The following is an 18,622-nucleotide window of genomic DNA, read 5'->3' on the forward strand; positions in this document are numbered from 1 at the left end:
GCAGATATTTGGCCATTCACCACATCGGGTCTGCTCATACCATTCAATCGTGGCTGATCGGTTTGTCAACCCCATTCACCTGCTTTCTCCCAATATGTCTCGATCCCCTTGATACTCAAGAACCTACATGTCTCAGTTTTAAATATCCCCAGTGACCTGGCCTCCACAGCCTTCTGTGTCAAGGAATTCCATAGATTCACCACTCTCTGGCTGAAGTTTTTCCTTTTCTCCATTCTAAAAGGTCTTCTGGTCCTAGTCTCTCTTACCAATTGAAATATCTTCCCAATGTCCAGGTCGTTCAGTATTAGGTATGTTTCAATTAGATCCCCCTTCTGGTGAGTATGGCCCTGTTAATCAGCATGAACCAGACCTTTCAGGATGTGGTACAGCAGGGATTAGGTTCAGCAAACTGAAAATGGAGGGAGAGTGTGTGGGATGGAGATCTTCAGCTTCTCTGGAATAAGGGAGGAAAGAGATATAAATCAGAATTGATCGGATGGGCTGATCGGCCAAAGAGTGGCAGGTTGAGTTTAATTTAGAGAAATGTGAGGTTTGCATTTTGGTCAAGCAATCCAGGCAGGACTTGAACAGTTAAGGGGAGTGTTGCAGAACAAAGAGACCTTGGTATGCTTTCGTTTATTGGTCAGAGCATTGAGTACGGGATTTGGGAGTTCCTGTTGTGACTCTGCAGGACGTGTGGTTAGGCCACTTTTGGAATACTGCATTCAGTTCTGGTCTTCCTGCAATAGGAAAGATGTTGTGAAACTTTGAAAGGGGTGGGAAAACGTTTATTAGGCTTGTTGGCAGAGTTGGAATGTTTGAGGTACAGGGAGAGGCTGATAGGCCAGGGATATTTTCCCTGGAGCATCAGAGGCTGAGGGGTGACCTTATAAAGGTAAATAAGGGGCATGGATCAGGGCAAGGTGTTTTCCCCAGGGTAGAGGAGTCCAGAACTAGAAGAACATAGGTCTAAGGAGAATGGGGAAAGGGAAGTGAGCAGAAATTTTTTCACGCAGAGGGTAGTGGAGGTGTGGAACCTGCTGCCAGAGGAAGTGGTGGAGGCTGAAATAATGACACAATATAAAAGGCATCTGCATATATGAATAGCAAAGGTTTAGAGGAATGTGGGCCAAATGCTGGCAAATGGAACTGCGTTAATTTAGGGTGTCTGTCTAGGTTAGGGTGGATTAACCATAGGATGTGCAGGTTAGGTGCATTAGTAAGGGTTAAATGCTGAGCAATAGGGGTTGGGGAATGGGTGTGGATGGGTTACCCTTCGGAGGGTCGGTGTGGACTCCCTGGGCTGAGTGGCCTGCTTCCATACTATGGAGCTTCTCCGAAGGGAAGAGGTTTTGCAAACTGCGCAGGCGCACTGCGGACCAGACGGCCGCCGCCCGGAGCAGGCGCAGTGTGGGGGCTCCCGCTGCCGGCCTCGCTCCATTGGTGACGTCACAACACGGAAGTGGCCATGTCAGTTTCAGAGTGCAACTCCTTCCCTCTGTATTTTAAAAGTCATCTGGTTGGGGATATGAATAGGAAGGGATCAGAGGGATTTGGGCTAAGTGCTGGCAAAAGGGACTAGATTAATTTTGGATATCTGGTCAGCACCGAAGAGTTTGATCCAAGTGTCTGTATGTCTGTGACTCTGGCTTTCCACAAACATTTGCCACATCTTTACCTTCAGTTTCTCTCTGGTGTCTATGTTAATTCCTTGATGTTTCATTTTGCTCCCCCGCTTCCCGGGGATGTTAACCATTTTGTGTCTCGTTCTTCTTCAAGAAGCTGTATTGCAGGTTCACCCTGAATTGACACTTCCCAAATCAGACCTGCTCACTCTCAGCAGGATCCTAATGTTGTGAAAGATATTAACTTTCAGGTGGAGGTATCCGAAATTCAGGGAGATGTCAGTTTTGACGTTTTTGCTTTTCTGCCCCTGGAAGATCCTGAATCAGCACTTTCAGGGGAATTAGAGTGGAGTGAGATCAGAGGGGGAGAGAGAGTGGGATGATGCTTTCAATTTTGTGGAATAACAAAAGAAAAGAATGTTCCGCAGAAAGTAGAATTAATTGCTTGTTCAGAATTTCTACTCTGCACTGGCAGTGATGATGTTTGTAATCGCTTTTTACAGAGTATATGAACATCTGAAGACAGAAGTTTCAAAATCAACAGGTGAAGGCCTTATGCCCGAAACATTGACTCTCCTGCTCCTCGGATGCTGCCTGACCTCCTGCGCTTTTCCAGCGCTGCACTTTTCAACACTGACTCTCCAGTGACTGCAGTCCTCACTTTAATGGCAATGTCTGACAGTCACTCAGTCCATTGGGAAAGCAACGGTTTTCAACTCTAATTCTGTGAGAAGGAGCAAAGCATTTTGGTTCCTGTTTGAGTAGGTTTTTAGCATCAGTGGGACTGGATGAGAGACCCTACCGTTGCAGTGCACTCAGTGAGGATCGTGTAATAGCTGTACGGCCTGGGAAGAAGAATTCATGTTTGGGAGGGTCTCCACACGTTTTTGTGCAGCTAAAGCTTCGGCCATGGAAAAGCCCAAGAAATCCCGCCCTGTGGAGAAACGATGGAAGTGTGGTGACTGTGGGAAAGGCTTCCGTGCTCCGTCTGCCCTGGAGGTTCATCGGCACATCCACACAGGGGAGAAGCCGTTCTCCTGCCCCGAATGCGGTAAGGGCTTTACCCAGGACTCTACCATGCTGACCCACTGGCGTATCCACACAGGGGAGCGGCCCTTCAACTGCCCCGAGTGTGGGAAAGCCTTCAGGAATTCTTCGAACCTGCTCAGGCACCAGCGGCTCCACACTGGGGAAAGGCCCTTCAGCTGTCCCGAGTGCGAGAAGGCCTTTGTCCGGGCCTCCCACCTCCTGACCCACCAGCGGGTCCACACGGGGCAGAGGCCCTTCAGCTGTCCTGAGTGTGGGAAGAGATTTACCCAGGCCTCCAACTTGCTGACCCACCAGCGGGTCCACACAGAGGAAAGGCCCTTCAGCTGCCCCGAGTGCTGGAAAGGCTTCACCTGCTCCTCCCATCTGCGGAGGCACCAGCGAGTTCACGTGCCATCGCAGGGGGATTGAAGGAGCGACAGCCAAGTGCCATTATCGACTGGACTGTCAGCCCGGTTCCAGGGACTCCCGGGTTTGCATCCCGCCCCGACAGATGGCAGAATTGGTATTCGGTCAGAAATCTGGAGTGCAGAATCTAACAGTGAAACCATTTTCGGGGGTTGGGGGTGGAGAAACCCCCATCTGATTCACTCACATCCTTTTTAGGGAAGGAAACTGCCGTTGTGGGAAAGGATTCACTCAGTCGTCCCAGTGCATCCTTTACCCGGTCTGGCCTACACGTGACTCCAGACCCACAGCAGTCTGGTTGACTCTACACTGCCCTCCCCCCACTGGCAAATGCGTGGAGAGAAACTTACTTGGAGACAAGGTATGGGTTGAAATTGGTGAGTGAGGCAGTATTTCCTATGGGTTACGGCTGTAGCAAGGACCCAATTACAAAGGGACAACTCGGTGCTGACCAATAGTAAAGGAAGAGGGGGGGGTGGCAATGTGTGCGCTTTGACCTTGAGCTGCTTATTTAAAAAAAAACAGCAACTTTTTCTATGCCTTTTTGGTGAGGGGAGGGGTGGTGCGGGGGTGGAATCTGAAGCTGTAACAAAGTTGGGTCACAATAAAGGTTACCTGAACTTACTGCCAGGCTCAGACTCTCATTGAAAGCTTTGAGCTCCAAGAGGTTTTTGTTTTAAAGCTACTCATTTTTTTTGCAGCCTCCTGCACTGAGTTTCCAATGTCGTGTATCAGATGGAGCAGTGAATGAGGAGCTAGCATTGTTAGAAATTGTAAATTTTTCATGAGTGCAGGTACTGCATCGTTTCATCAGAATTGTAAAGTTTACTGGCAGCACCAGGAGTTGTGGGTTGTGTTCGCTAGATACGCGTATCTTTACAATTAAGAATATCTAAAATGATATATTCAGAAACATAGTTGAAGTCTGAAAGCATTTTAAATTTTTTAAAAGAGCTGTTGAAACCTTTCTGAAACTTGCACTGAATTATATGCAGTTTAACCACAGCTCAGGACAGGTTGGAAGGGGTGAATGGCCTGTTCCTAGTCTTGTGAAATTGGTTCTGACTATGTAGAAATAGAGTCATAGAGTTGTACGGCATGAAAACAAACCCTTCAGTCCACGCCGACCAGATATTCTAAATGAACCGAGTGACCCATTTGCCAGAATTTGGCCAATGTCCCTCTAAACTCTTCCTATTCATATCCCCATCCAGATGCCTTTTAAATGCTGTAATTCTATCAGCCTCCACCACTTCCTCTGGCAGCTCATTCCATAAACGCACCACCCTCTGCGTGAAAAGGTTGCCCCTTAGGTCCCTCACAAATCTTCCACCCCCCCTCCCCCCAACTCTATGCCCTCTAGTTCTGGACTCCCCCCTACCCCCAACCCTGGGGAAAAGAGATACAAAAGTTCATTTACTCCCCCCACAGGATAAAGAGTTGCCCAGAGGGAGGGGGTTTCACTCTGAACCTCACAAGACCAGTTCTGTGCAGTGACATCAACAATGGAGTGAGGGGGTGGGGTAAGGTGTCTGGGTAATGGGGTGGGGCCAAGCTGAAAGCAGTCCATACACAATTTGCAAAAATCCCAACCCGAGGAGTCCACCCGAGGCAGATGGGAAATGGAAGCCTTTCCCACAGTTGCCACACTTCCACGGTTTCTCCACGGGGCGGGATTCCATGGCTGAAGCTTCAGTTACACACAAACGTGTGTGGAGCCCCTCCCCACCCAGAATTCCTCTTCCCAGGCCCTACAACTGTTTCAGGCTCCACACTCAGTGTGCTGTAACAGTAGGGTCTCTCATCCAGTCCCACTGATGCTGAAAACCTACTCAAACAGGAACCAAAAAGCTTTGCTCCTTCTCACAGACTCCTAGTTGAAAACTGTTGCAGTCCCAATGGACTGAGTGACTGTCAGACATTGACATCAAAGTGAAGACTGTAGACGCTGGAGAGTCAGTCGAAAAGTGCAGCGCTGGAAAAGCTCAGCAGGTCAGGCAGCTTCCGAGGAGCAGGAGAGTCAATGTTTCAGGCATAAGGCCTTCATCTGTTGATTTTGAAACTTGCGTCTTCAGATCTTCAAATACTCTATAAAGAGAGATTACAAAGGTCATCACTGTCGGTGCAGGGTAGAAATTCTGAACAAGCAATTCTACTTTCTGTGGAATATTCTTTTCTTTATTATTCCACAAAATTGAAAGCATCATCCCACTCTCCCTTCCCCTCTGTTCTCACTCCGCTCTAACTAATTCCCCTGAAGGTGCTGATTCAGGATCTTACAGGGGCAGAAAAGCAAAAATATCAAGACTGACATCTCTCTGAATTTTGAATAGTTCCACCTGGAAGTTAATATCTTTCACAACACTGGGATACCACTGAGAGTGAGCAGGTCTGATTTTTGGAAGCAAAAAAAGTGTGTCAATTCGGGGTGAATCGGGAATACAGCTTCTTGAGGAAGAACCAGACACGAAATGGTTAACGTCCCCAGGAAGGTGGGAGCAAAATGAGACATCAAGGCATTAACACCGACATTAGAGAGAAAGTGAACCTATTGACGTGGCAAATGTTAGTGGAAAGCCAGAGTCATAGAGATGTACAGCACAGAAACCGACCCTTTGGTCCAAGTCATCAGTACCAACCAGATATTCTAAATTAACCCAGTCCCATTTGTCAGCACTTGGCCTATGTCCTCTAAACCCTTCCTATTCGTATACCCATCCAGATGCCTTTTAAATGCTGGAATTGTACCAGCCATCACCACGTTTTTTTGGCAGCTCATTCCTTACACGCACCACCCTCTGAATATAGGAGTTGCCCTTTAGGTTCCTTTTAAATCTCACCCTCACCCTGAACCTATGACCCATCCAGGGAAAAGACCTTGTCTATTTACCCTATCCATGCCCCACATGATATTATAAAAGTTTGTAGGGTCACCCTCAGCCTTTGGCGCTCGACAGAAAACAGCTCCACCCTGTTCAGCTCAAACCCTGACAACATCCTTGTCAATCTTACCTGAATCCTTTCAGGTTTCACAACATCCTTCCTCTAGCAGAGAGACCAGAACTGCACACAATACTCCAAAAGTAGCCAAACAAATGTCCTGGAGAGTGCACAACATAACTTCCCAACTCCGATACTCAGAGGACTGGAAAAGTTTTCAAAACCCACAAAAGACAACCGGGAAAGAATGGAGGGACAAACCGATCTTGGACATCAGGGTGGGGAGGGGGAGGTGGCGGATGGGAATGAGGGATGGAAGCTGAACGTGCTGGAGCCAAGGCGGAGGAAGAACAGAGGATGCAAAACCGGCTTGAAGGAATACTTGAGGAATATTGCATGTGCTGTACTTGTACCTGTTGCAGTTACTGGTGGGAATCGGATTCATTTTAAACATCGAAACAGAAAACCATCTACCCCTCCGCCTTCCCAACGTCGATCCTTCCGTCCCTCCTCACCTGGGTAACTAAGACACATACCTGAGTTTGTGGAGTCTCCTCCCTCCCTGGATTTACTCCAGTTGCTACAAGTGAATAGATTTCCCCTCCTCCCATCTCTGTCTCCCTCCCGGGATGAAGAGTTGCCCAGACAGAGTGAGATTCACTAAAACGGACAGGGCCACTTCCCTGCTGTGACATCAACATATCAAGAAGCGAGTCACAGTTTGCAAAACCCCTTCCCTTCAGAGAATCCCCACAGTGTGGAAGCAGGCCACTCGGCCCAAAGACTCCATACCGACCCTCTGGAGGTTAACCCACCCACACCCATTCCCCTACACCTGTTGCTCTACATTTACCCCGACTAACCTGCACATCTCTGGGCACTAAGTAATTCAGCATGGCCAATCCACCTTAACCTGCACATCCCTGGGCACTATGGGTAATTTGGCATGGCCAATTCCCCCCGGACCTGCACATACAAATTCACCCCCATAGATGTGTGTGTGTGTGTGTGTGTGTGTGTGTGTGTGTTTGCATGAGAGAGAAAAAAATCTACATCAGTATATCTCTGCCTATTTGCTAACAGGTGCTTTATTTCTGTTGGTGTAAATATTGTTGTAAATCATAGCTGGGTGCTAACAGTTAGATGGAAGGGAGACAAAATTCCCCAAGTAGGGCACCATGAGAATCCTGGGAGAGCCCCATTTCTGGTTTACTTCTGAATGAACAAACATTAAGCACGAACACCTATTTATTTCTAATTTTGTTTCATTTATCTTGTTTAATTCTCTGTTATGACTACACTCTGTGCCTGGATGGTTGACAGGCTGGGAGATTGTGGGTTGGGGCTTGATTACTGAATGTTTTATTGTTCCAGAAGGTGTAATAGGGAACAGGGAGATCGACAGAGGACAGAGAAATCCGGCCCTGAAATCCGAGGTGACACCAGACTACCGTGTGCTCAGTGCTTTGATGACCTTTGCCAACCCTCTGCCTTTACCTCACTTCCCATCTGACTACCCCCTCGATATTCAGGATCCAATCCTTGTCATCCTGAAGCCATGTCTTTTTTAGGAGTCTCAGATCATAATTATTCTCTTCAATGTGTGCAGTTAATTCATTCACTTTTGTTACAATGCAGCACACATTCAGACACACTGTTTTTAGATTCAAGTTTTGTGACCTTTAAAATCCAGTTTTGATTGCTGGTACATTTACTCCCCTTGTACCTTTCTATCGTTCTCTGATGTTTATTTTCCACATCACTATACTGCTCACATGCCTTGATTTGGATTGGCCATGCTAAATTGCCCAGAATGTCCAGGGATGTGCAGGTTAGGTAGGTTAGCCATGGGAAATGAAGGGTTGTAGTTTGATAGTAATAGAAGCAGGAGTTGGCCATTTGGCCCATCCAGCCTGCTCCACCATTCATTAAGATCATGGCTGATCTATCCATCGACTCAGCTCCTCCTCCCTGCATTGTCCCAACTACCCTTCATTCCCCTACCATTGCAAATACCCATTCAACTGTGTATTGAGTTTAGAGTCACAGCAATGTTCAGCATGGAAACAGACCCTTTGGTCCAACCCGTCCATGCTGACCAGATATCCCAACCCAATCTTGTCCCACCTGCCAGCACCCGAACCATATCTCTCCAAACCCTTCCTATTCACATACCCATCCAAATGCCTCTTAAATATTGCAATTGCACCAGTCTCCACAACTTCCTCTGGCAGGTCATTCCATACACACACCAGCCTCTGTTGTGAAAAAGTTGCCCCTTTAGTCTTTTATATCTTTCCCTTCTCACCCTAAACCTACGTCCTCTAATTCTGGACTCCCCACCCCAGAGTAAAGATTTTTTCTATTTAGCCTATCCATGCCCCTTATGATTTTATAAACCACTATACGGTCACCCTTCAGCCTCTGACGCTCGAGGGAAAACAGCCCCAGCCTGTTCAGTCTCTCCTTATAGCTCAAATCCTCCAACCCTGGCAGCATCCTTGTATATCTTTTCTGAACCCTTTCAAGTTTCACAACATCTTTCTGATATGAAGGAGACCAGAATTGCACGCAATATTCCAACAGTGGCCTAACCAATGTCCTGTACAGCCGCAACATGACCTCCCAACTCCTGTACTCAGTACTCTGACGAATAAAAGAAAGCATACCAAACACCATCTTCATTATCCTATCGACCTGTGACTCCACTCTCAAGGAGCTATGAACCTGCATTCCAAGGTCTCTCTTAGTGAAGATGCCTCTCCTGCTTCCATGGGCAGAGAATTCCATAGATTCACTACTCTTTGGGGAAAGCGGTTCTTCCTCATCTCGGTCCTAAATCTGCTCCTCCTAATCTTGAGGTCTTATCCAGCAGCAGAAATGACTTGATAGCGTAGGGCTTCATCCCCACCGTGCAACAAATTCTCACCTTCCATCAAAATCCCGGATGTAGTTACTCACTCAGTTGCTGTCTCACAAATGCAAGATTTCATTGTAACTTCTTCTGCTCCCATTAAGGGCAAAACATCTTTGAAAGCTGCTCTGAAACTCCAGCCATCACAATCACACTTCTGCTTTCAGCGAAGAAGATTAGAGTCATACAGCACGGAAACAGACCCTTTGGTACAACTTGCCCATGCTGACCAGATATCCAAAATTAATCTTGTCCCATTTACTAGCATTAGGCCCACATCCCTCTGCATCTGGATGGGTACATGAATACGAAGGGTTTTGAGGAATATGGGCCACATGCTGGCAAATGGAAGAGATTGATTTCGGATATATGGTTGGCAGAGACGAGGTGGGCTGAAGGATCTGTTTCTGTGATGTATGACTCTAACTGTCTTCGGTGAAAACAGAAGTGTGGTTGAGAAGATGGGACTTTCAGAGCAGCTTTCAAAGATGTTTTGCCCTTACTGAGAGAAGAAGAAGTTACAATGAAATCTTTCATATGGGAGACAGCAAGCAACTAAGTGAGTACATCCGGGATTTTGGTGGCAAGTGGGAATTCATTGCACTTTGAGGATGAAGCCAAATCCTATCCAGTCATTTCTGCTAGTGGCTGAGACTAGGCCTCAAGCTTTGGGGGAGTAGGTTTAGGACAGAGATGAGGAGGAGGAAGTGAGGGCTGCTGCTTTTCCCAGAGAGTAGTGTATCTGCGGAATTCTCTGCCCGAGGAAGCAAGCTCCAAAATGCCCCGGTCTTAACTCTTCAACTTGACATACCCGTGAATGTAAACTCTGAAGTGTTTTGGTTAACTGATGCAAATATTTCCACTTGTTCAACAATCCAGTGTCAGCTGTTTCAGTCATTGAGATGGTTTTGATTCATCTAAGAAAATCTATTCCTATGAGACAATATTCATGACAATGTACGCGAGGTGATACTATATATGCAAGTTGTAGACAATTTAAAAAGGCCGACCAAGCAAGGAGGTGGTTAACAAACCCAGGGCATCCCTCTTAGAGTATGCATCTTGTTTGTTTAAAAATTAAACATGCTTCAGATCTTTTCCTAGCTGCTTTCTGAAAATCTGGGTGCCACCAGGTTTGTGAGTGTGTCCAATAATGTACGTAATCAACAGAAATAGACAGCAGCAAAGAATGAACACAAACCAGTGCAGCAGGGGGCACCCACATTTTGGTTTGAGTATTGAAGGAGTACCCTTTTTGAGGCCCCTGTGATATCAGTCCCATACCCAGGCTAATCTGCATTGAAACCAGATTATGAAGTTTTAACCTTTCTGCAAACTTCTGCCTGTGTGTGTCTCTCTGTAACATTTTCCAACTTTCTTCATATCTCAGTTTGTCAGCTTTTGTTTATTCCTTCCTTCCAAGGGTAATGAGATACTCACATTCCAGAACAGCCCAGGTTAGGGAGTTGAGCCTCATAAATCCTGGCTGTGACACATTGCTGCTTAACCAAGTGTGCAAACTCTAAATCCCTCTCAGCTGTTCCATTTGCAAATCGAACACTGTTTTCAAGGCAAGTTGTTCATGTCTCTGCATTAGTCCACAACCCAGGGGAAATACAACGGAGTCTTTAATAGTTGCCCAATGTGTCCTGTATACCAAATTCATTCAAGTCTGGACATCCTGAAGCGAGCAATTATACTTCAGATTTCTACTCGCCAATTAAAACTAATGTTGGGCACTCAAACAGATCGGAGGCATCTTGAAGCATGCCACGGTCCTCAGTGTGGGTCCAGGGCTTATCAAATAGGGTTTCACCTCTTGTAACCCTGGGGCAAGCAAATTCATTATTACTAACTTTGTAAAGCACAAGTGCTCTCAGCAACATTACGTCCAGACACTAGGACCCTGTTGAGTTCTCTCACTAGTATCTTGTGGCTGAGTAGGGAGAATTGTAACAACATTTCTAACAGCACTTTTGTCCCTGGCCAGCTTTCCTCTTTATTTTGGACACATCAAAAGTAGCAACCACCCTCTATATTTCATCTCTCATCGGCCGGTGACCTGAGAGGACCAGGGTATCTCCTGCCTGACTCACCAACTGTGGGGGATGGAAATAAAGCCCCATGTCATGAAATAATTTGTTTATCAGGAAGCAGTACAGCTGCAAGGCCAACCGTCTCCGCTGAGCCTGGGAAACACAAGCTTTAGCAAACAGGCACTAAGCTGAGATTCAAAATGGTTTCCAGGCTTTACTATGTGACAAAATGGCTGACGCAAATCTAACAATTCTCCCACATCATCGCAGGGAATAAAACAAGAAAAATGAAACAAAATGAGAAATAAATAGGTGATTGTCCTTAATGTTTGTTCATTACGAAGTAAACAAGAATTAGGGGTCTCCCAGGATTCTTATGGTGCCCTACTTGAGGAATTCTGTCCAACAAGTTTAATTGGAAGCAGTATCTTTCGGAGTGCAGTTCCTTCATCAGGGGATTGTGGAATATAAGATTGTAAGACACAGAATTTATAGCAACAGTTTATAGTGTGATGTAACTGAAATTATATATTGAAAAAGACCTGGATTGTTTGTTAAGTCTCTCATCTGTTCGAATGACCATGATAGTTTCAGTTCTTTCAAATGTAAATCACAAAACTTTTTTAAATAGCTAAATCCTCAAGTGAACTTTACCAATTGGTGTCACGTCAGCCCAGATAATGTATTGAAGGTGTGAGCTCCCCTGTGTGAGACTGTCTGTGCCACAATGGTTAAACTGACTTACAGAATCTTACATGGATTCATGCAGTTTTTGAGCAAAGTAAGACATAATTCTGCAAGTACAAATTCACCCAACAAATTTGTTTGTATGTGTGTGGGGATGTATATTTGCAGATACATTCTATGTGCATTTTTTTAAGAAAAAATCTGCAGGCAGTCAATACATGTAATAGTTTGTAAATTCGACTTTGGAAACAGAACCAGTCTGACTCAAGATTGTGATACAGGCAGACATTGATCTCACACCTTCAATGCATTGTCTGAGCTGAGATGTGAGCTTTTGCTATAAAACCTTGTTATCTTGAGAAGGTGACAAGAAGAAGTTCAGGGATTTACATTGCAATGAGATATGCAACCTATTTGAAAAAGTGGAAGACTTAACAATATACCATTTCAGTGGCAGGACACTGGAATGTTTTGCTCTAAATTGTGTCTTAGGATCTTATCCTCCACAGCCACCTGATGAAGAGGCAGCACTCCAAAAGTTACTGCTTCCAAAGAAGCCTGTTGGACTACAACCTGGAGTTGTGTGATTCTAGTATCTGGTCTCCAGCATCTGCAGTCCTTGTTTTTTCCTCGTTGATTTAACCCTACTGTGAATCCTCTTGCAAGGATGCCTGCCTTGAAGAAGTTTTCCTCCTCTCTCTACAAGAATCTCAGGGAGTCCCTTTCCCACTGCAACTCTCAGGTCATTTCCTCTGCCCTGAAGCTCTTCAACCATGTCCTGAAACAGACTCACGACCACAGCCACATTTGCTTCCTCAGTGCCTGCCTCCGTAACCAACTCATCCTACACAGACTCCGGACCATCTTTAAACCAGCAGAGTTCAGATCCGAACAGGCCAATCCACCCTCCTATCTGACCTATCACCTTCATCCCCACCCCCATTCACCCATTGTACTCTTTGCTGCCATCCCCCACCCTCCTCCCTGACCTATCCCCTCCATTCTCACCCCCATTCACCTATTGTACTCTATGCTACTTTCTCCCCACCCCCACCCTCCTCTCATTTATCTCTCCACCCTGTAGGCTCTATTCCTGATGAAGGGCTTTTGCCCGAAATGTCGATTTTCCTGCTCCTTGGATGCTGCCTGAACTGCTGTGCTTTTCCAGCACCATTCTCATCAAAAGTGGATTGGCCGTGTTGAATTCCCCATAGTGCCCAGGGATGTGCAGGTTAGGGTGGATGGCTATGCTAAATTAGGCATAATGTGCAGTAAGATGCATGACTCAGGGTTCAATGTAGGGGAATGAGTGTGGTGGGTGACCCTTGGGAGGGTCGGTGAGGCCCAGTGGCCTGCTTCCACACTGTGGGGATTCTCTGAAGGGAAGGGGTTTTGGAAAGTGTGTTCTCCTGCCCTTCTGCTGCAGGCGCAGCGCTTGCGCAGTGCGGCGTCCCGCTGTCGTTCTTGCCCCGCCCCCTGCACCGTCCCTTTTCCTCGCCCCGCCCCTAGTTCATTTGTGACGTCACAACGCGGAAGTGGCCCGGTCAGTTTCAAAGTGAATCTCCCTCCCTCTGGGTAACTCTTCATCCTGGGAGGGAGACAGAGATGGGAGGAGGGGAAACTGTTCACTTGAAGCAACTGGAGTGAATCCAGGGAGGGAGCAGACTCTGCAAACTCAGGTATGTGTCTTAGTTACCCGGGTGAGGAGGGACGGAAGGATAGAGATTGGGAAGGGAGAGGGCTGGATATCTTTTCTGTTTTGATGTTTAAAATGCACCCGATTCCCACCAGTAACTGCAACAGGTACAAGTATAGCACATGCAATATTCCTCATTGCAGCTTCAAGCCGGTTTTGCATCCTCTGTTCTTCCTCCACTTTGGCTTCAGCACGTTCAGCTTCCTTCCCTCATTCCCATTCCCCCGCCCTGATGTTCCAAGCTGACCCGCAAAAGATCGGTTGGTCCTTCCATTCTTTCCCGGTGGCGCCCATTACTCTTGCCTATTTCTTGCCTTATCCAGCCATGTGCGTGAACAAAGTGTTAGCGTTTATCCTCTTTCACTGCCAGGTGCTTCCTTGTAGGCGAAAGCAACATTTCCTCCCATTTTTCGCCGACACTGAGCCTTCTGTCCTCCTTGATTGTGTTTTATTTTGTTTTTGTAGAAGCGGGAAACAGATGCTTATAACTGTTTGTACGAGCATATCTAGTTTAACCTACACCCCCTCGCCTCACAGCACCTTTATCTGTTTGTCTGTAATATCTACCATTGTTTGCAGGCACATTTCATTCTTGTATGCACATTTTAACTAATACAGAAGCAATTATATATTTCCTTCACATAGTTTTCACTCTTGTTAACTCCACTCTTGGCTGAAACAATTATACCCTGGCGTTAGTTCATTTACCTTGCAGAAGCAATTATGGTTACAGAAGTAACACTGCTTTACCTATATTCCACAGGGGTGACCCTACAACCTTGCATAAAATAATGTGGGGCATGGCGAGGGTAAATAGACAAGATCTTTGATCTGGGGTTGCTCATAGGTTTCTTTTAAATCTCGCCCTAAACCTAAGGGGCAACTCCTATGTACAGAGGGTGGTGTGTGTAAAGAATGAGCTGCCAGAGGAAGTGGTGGCTGCTGGTACAATTACAACCTTTAAAAGGTATCTGGATGGGTATATGTTGGGAAGCATTGAGAGGGACATGGGCCAAGTGCTGGCAAATGGGACTAGATTGATTTAGGATATCTGGTCAGCATGGACGAATTGGACTGAAGGGACTGTTTCTGTGCTGTACATCTGTGATTCTGGCTTGCCACTAATGTTTGTCACGTCTGTATGTTCAGTTTCTCCCTGGTATTGGTGTTAATGCCTTGATGTCTTATTTTGCTCCCCACTTCCTGGGGACATTAACCATTTCCTGTCTGGTTGTTCTGATCTGGACTGCTGTCCAGATCTTCGGATTTCTGGGATTGGTCAATAAACACATCTGGAAATGACTCTTTGTCAATCACACAAGCAATAGTTTATTCTTTGATACGGCCGGGTTGGTAGACTCTGATCAGCCCAGAAGGATTAGATTAGATTCCCAACAGTGTGGAAAAACATGCCCTTTGGCCCAACCAGTCCACACCGACCCTCTGAAGAGTAGCCCACCCAGACCCATCTCCCTCTAACCATTGCACCTAACATTATGGGCAGTATACATGGCCCATTCACCAAACCTGCACATCTTTGGATTGTGGGAGGAAACCCACGCACACATAGGGAGAATGTGCAAACTCCACACAACCAGCCGCCCTGAGGCTGGAATTGAACCTGGGACCCTGGTGCTGTGAGGCAGCAGTGCTAACCACTGGGCCACCAATGAGTACCCCCCGAGTGCCAGAAGAATCTGCCGACTTCCTCCAGGTGTTCCGGTTTCCTCCCAGAGTCCAAAGATGTGCAGGTCAGGTGGATCGGCCATGCTAAATTGCCCATCGTGTTAGGTGCATTAGTCGGAGGGAAAATGGGTCTGGGTGGGTTACTCTTCGGAGGGTCAGTGTCGACTGGTTGGGCTGAAGGGCCTGTTTCCAAACTGTAGGGAATCTAATCTAATCTATTATAATTTCTTGTAGACGACCTATTCTTGAAATCGTATTTGTCGTGTCTGGGGGTTAGGGTTAAACCGTTACTTCTGCGATTAATGGTTAGGTTCACATTTGTTACTTCTGCATTTGCAATTTTTTTTCCACTGGATTTACGTCAGTCTGTGGTTTGTTCTGAGTTGCGAGTATCTGCCTGACTCAGTTTCCATCGAGTTAGCCAAGCAGAAGCCATTTTGTCCTACCTCCCATGTTAAAGTGGAAATTTGAGGCGGCCCAGGGAATCCTTTGTGGACTCAGACCTGTAAAGCCTCTCTCTTGGTTTGTCCTGGCGATTGTACTCTTTGGAAGCCTGGAATAAAAATCTCTCATCATAAAGTCCCAAAATGTAATTCAATTCAATCCAGAGCAGATAAGCACTAAGAGTTAATTTTGTCCGGGATTCAACAGCCTCAGCACTAAAATGGTCTCTCTCTCTCACTCGTGTCCTTTGAACTCTCAAGTCAGCAAATTTTGTGAATGCCCTGCTTGCAAGGGGTAGTAAGAATCCATTATAATGGACAAGATCCAACCATTAATTACAAAGCTATGGATAGTACCGAGTCTTGTTTCAGGGTCAGATTCAAAGACTATCAATAATTTCACAAGGGAACGGCTGTGAATGTAATCACTTGGTGTGCTGTTCGCACAGATTCACCGATGCTGAGGCAAACCTCCTGAATTGCCTTACAGCATCCTGTTACCACTTGGTGAGCCCAGGTGTCCCTATCTTTAAGTTCTCTCCTCTTTCTGAGTCTTCCTGCCTGTTTATTTCCTAGTGCAGGAAATGTACACAATAATATAATAACAGAAGAATATTCCACAGAAAGTAGAATTGCTTGTTCTGAATTTCTACCCTGCACTGATAGTGATGACTTTTGTAATCTCTCTTTGCAGAGTATTTGAAAATCTGAAGACTAAAGTTTCAAAATCAATGGATGAAGGGTTTACGCCCGGAACATTCACTCTCCTGCTCCTCGGATGCTGCCTGACCTGCTGTGCTTTTCCAAAGCCACATTTTTTGACTGACTCTCCAGCGTCTGCAGTCCTCACTTTGATGTCAATTTCTGACAGTCACTCAATCCATTGGGACCACAACAATTTTTGACTGTGATTTCTGTGAGAGGGATCAACACAGTTTGGTTCCTGTTTGAGGACGTTTTCAGCATCAGTGGGACTGGACGAGAGACCCCACTGTGTGTGGAGCCTGAAACAGTTATACGGCCTGAGAAGGGGATTTCACGGTAGGGAGGGGCTCTACACGTGTCTGTGAGCAGCTGAAGCTGTGGCCATGGAGAAACCTGAAGAAGCCCGCCCTGTGGAGAAACCGTGGAAGGGTGGTGACTGTGGGAAAGGCTTCCGTGTCTCGTCTGCCCTGGAGACTCATCGGCGTAGTCACACCGGGGAGAGGCCATTCCCCTGCACCGACTGCGGGAAGGCCTTCAGCACATCCTCCCACCTGCGGACCCACAAGCGGGTCCACACGGGGGAAAAGGCCCTTCACCTGCTCTCAGTGCGGGAAGGGCTTCAGTACTTCCTCCAACCTGCTGACCCACCAGCATGTCCACACTGGGGAGAGGCCGTTCACCTGCTCTCAGTGCGGGAAGGGCTTCACCTGCTCCTCCACCCTGCAGAGCCACCAACGGGTCCACACGGGGGAGAGGCCCTTCAGCTGCCCCGACTGCACGAAGGCCTTCAGCACTTCCTCCAACCTGCTGGCCCACCAGCGGGTCCACACCGGGGAAAGGCCATTCACCTGCTCTCAGTGCGGGAAGGGCTTCACCTGCTCCTCCCGCCTGCGAAGCCACCAGCATGTGCACACAAGGGAGAGGCCCTTCAGCTGCAGCGCGTGTGGGAAGGGCTTCACTTGCTCCTCCACCCTGCGAAACCACCAGCGTGTCCACACCGGGGAGAGGCCGTTCACCTGCTCTCAGTGCGGGAAGGGCTTCACCTACTCCTCCACCCTGCGGAACCACCAACGTGTCCACATGGGGGAGAGGCCCTTCAGCTGCCCGAGTGTGGGAAGGGCTTCTCCTGCTCCTCCACCCTCCAGACCCACCAGCGTGTCCACATTGGGGAGAGGCCCTTCAGCTGCTCTCAGTGCGGGAAGGCCTTTACCCACGTCTTCTCCCTGATGAGGCACCAGAGGATCCACACGGGGGAGAGGCCTTTCAGCTGCCCAGAGTGCGGGAAGGCCTTTACCCAGGCCTCCACCCTGCTGACCCACCAGCGTGTCCACACGGGTGAGAGGCCCTTCAGCTGCCCAGAGTGCGGGAAGGCTTTTACCCAGGCCTCCAATCTGCTGACCCACCAGCGGGTCCACACCGGGGAGAGGCCGTTCACCTGCTCTCAGTGCGGGAAGGGCTTCAGGTATTCCTCCCACCTGCTGATCCACCAGCGCGTCCACGCAGGGGAGAGGCCCTTCAGCTGCCCCGAGTGCGGGAAGGGCTTTAGCACATCCACCATCCTGCTAAGGCACCAGCGGATCCACACCGGGGAGAGGCCATTCATCTGCTCTCAGTGGGGGAAGGGCTTCACCTACTCCTGCAACCTGCGGAAGCACCTGCGAGTTCACGTGCCGTCGCAGGGGGATTGAAGGAGTGACGGCCGAGTCCCATTATCGATTGGACTATCAACCCGGTTCCAGGGACTCCCGGGTTTGAATCCCGCCACGACAGATGGCAGAATTGGTATTCGGTCAGAAATGTGGAGTTCGGAATCTAACAATGAGACCAATTTTTTTAATCCTTGTGCCTTTTATTCTTGCTTTTACCTGTGCAACTGTTTATAGTAACGTGTAAACACTAGTGAAGGAGATTATGCACCAGCATTTTATGTTCCTCAGTCATTGAAGGGGCAGGACTTGTTGAGAATAATTAGTAAAGCAGGTTGTGCACTAAGCCTTGTTAACATCGATATAGTTTGTTCGTTGGAAAAGTAGACTTTTTATTATTTAGAGTCATAGAGATGTGCAGCACAGAAACAGACCCATTGAGTCCAACCTGTCCACGCCAACCAGATATCCTACATTAATCTAGTCCCCTTTGGCAGCACTATATCCCTCTAAACCATTCCTATTCATATACCCATCCAGATACCTTTTAAAGGCTGTAATTATACCAGCCTCCACCACTTTCTCTGGCAGCTCATTCCATACACACACCACCCTCTGCATGGAAACATTGCCCTTCAGGTACCTTTTGGTACCAACTATGTCCTCTAGTTGTGAAGGTCACCCCAACACTGAGGAAATGATTTAAAAACATTGCTTTTGCATTTAGCTGGCACTCAGTCAAATATCGAGCCACATGGGGGGAAAAATATTGCTCTGCCCTTTTTGATC

The 18,622-nt window shown here is 47.4% G+C and overlaps 1 pseudogene; it reads left to right on the top strand.

Moving 5' to 3' along the window:
- The window catches only part of LOC132808677 (zinc finger protein 585A-like), a 94,998-nt pseudogene extending 76,631 nt beyond the window's left edge, over positions 1 to 18,367 (top strand).
- Positions 18,368 to 18,622: the final 255 nt, after the last annotated feature.

The sequence above is a fragment of the Hemiscyllium ocellatum genome (assembly GCF_020745735.1).
Source record: "Hemiscyllium ocellatum isolate sHemOce1 chromosome 27 unlocalized genomic scaffold, sHemOce1.pat.X.cur. SUPER_27_unloc_9, whole genome shotgun sequence".
Lineage (NCBI taxonomy): Eukaryota > Metazoa > Chordata > Chondrichthyes > Orectolobiformes > Hemiscylliidae > Hemiscyllium > Hemiscyllium ocellatum.